Raw genomic sequence first — 1970 nt, forward strand, 5'->3', positions numbered from 1 at the left:
CAGGCAAGAACCCTGGAGTGGGTTGCCATTTCTTCCTCCAGGAAATCTTTCCCACCCAGGGATCGAACTCGCATCTCCTGCGGCTTCTGCACTGGCAGATGGATTCCTTACCACTGAGCCACCTGGAAAGCCTGAGATAGGAGTTACCCTCACCCCAACTTCTCAAACTTCTTAATGGAGTAAGCTGTGCTGCTCACTCCTCACAGCAGATGGCGCCATCGTGCTGGAATTGGTGACGGCCAGCAATCCCTGCTTGGGAGTGGGAGGGGCCAGGAGCCACTCGGGGGTTGCTGGAGAGGGGTGGAGGGGCGCACCCCAGTCCTGTCTCCCTCCCAGAGGGCCTGCTACTCTCCTTGCGCCTACCTTCTCCACTCACTCCTCCCCATTGTCTGGGTTTCATTCCCAGCCTCTTCCTGCCCCTCCCCTCTGTCCCTCTCCCCTCCATTTCTGCCTTCAGCTAGGGTCACTGTCTGTGAGCTGGTTCACTTGGAGGCAACATCACAGGATATGGGAACTCTAGGCCCAGCCAGGGGAGAGACATATGCCAATGGGACTGTCACCATGGGGTCTTCCCTGAGTGGCTCCCCCTAGGGCTGGTCACATCTTATGTCCTCAGGAGGTGCTCAGTACCCCTAACTAAGGGAGGGAGTTACCAGGAACATTTAATAGCGGCAGGAGAGGCTGGGTAGAGAGAGCATTTGCTCTGAATGAATGAAGGACAAAATACATTACGTCAGCTTTCAGTATGGGGAACCTCCCGCTGATGACCAGTCCTGTACCTCCTATTCTCTAGGTCTTTAGCCAAGAAGGGAAACCTGAAGAACCCCTCCGTCTCTCCCTACTTCTTCCTTCTCTGGGGTGGGGCAGCTCCTTTGTGGCAGAATGGATATCAACTGGTGCTGGAGATGCATGGAATTGGGGGGGTGGCGCCCAGAGGGCAGTGGGACCCGGGAGCTAGGATGCCCGTGGCAGAAAGACCAAAGGGAGTCAGCTGAAGGGTCTGGGCTGGCAAGGCTGACTCTGGGACCTGCTGTGCATCTGGAATCTTCTGACAGATGTAAAAGTTGTCTCCCGAGTGGCTCTTCTGCAAGAAAGTAACTTGTTGCTTGATTTGTGGCTGAGGGAGGCATTGCTGTTAAAGCTGCTAATGTGCTCATTGCCTGTGGTGGTGGAAGGGGAGTCTTGGCTCCTAGCCCCTAAGGACCTTACGGTACAGCTGGAGAGGGGCCCCAGGCCCAGTGAGATGAGAGCTTCAGTGTGAGGGAGCCAGGGCAATGGGATTAGGTGAGCAAGGAGGACTTCTTGGGGGAGGAAGAGATTCAGAGGGAGAAAGAAGAAGGGTTTCCCAGATTATGGAAGAGTACAAGCAAAGGCATTGGGAAGGAGCAGAAATTTGGGGGGATGGGGAGAGATGGGGGACACTTCTGACACATAGAAGACACTCGGCACATTTCCAAATGAAGGAAGATGAGGGGATGAAGGGGGAGAGGAGGGGGCAGAGAGCAGCCCCGTGGCACATGCTGCAGAAGCAGCCTACCTGGGGAGCCCCGAGGCAGGCCCTTGCTTCCCCAGCCCCCATCCTAGTCTTACCCACAAATATGGAGCCGAGGCTTAAAAACAGGCTTGTGGCCAAACCCCACCCCGTCCTCCTCTTCTTCCAGGGCCTATCTCCACCCAATTCCTTGCAGAGAGGCAGCCACTCCAGCGCCCTGCTGGAGGCAGGGTGTTGCCACTGTGGGGTGACTGGCCAGCCAGCAACCCCCCACCAAGATGGCAGCTCAGGGAGACAGCAGGGCCTTTGTCTGGTCCTGACCCTGCCGAGGGGCCCACCGGCCTGCGTTTGCTTAGTGTTAATAATTGACCAGATGCCCAGGGACAGGGCCCCTCCGGCCACCTGGATGAAGGGCACTCGGGGCTGGGGCCTTGGCCTCCCACATCATCAGGTGAGACTCACCTGGGGCCGGGGAGGA

This window comes from Bos indicus x Bos taurus, chromosome 11 (assembly GCF_003369695.1).
Source record: "Bos indicus x Bos taurus breed Angus x Brahman F1 hybrid chromosome 11, Bos_hybrid_MaternalHap_v2.0, whole genome shotgun sequence".
NCBI lineage: Eukaryota > Metazoa > Chordata > Mammalia > Artiodactyla > Bovidae > Bos > Bos indicus x Bos taurus.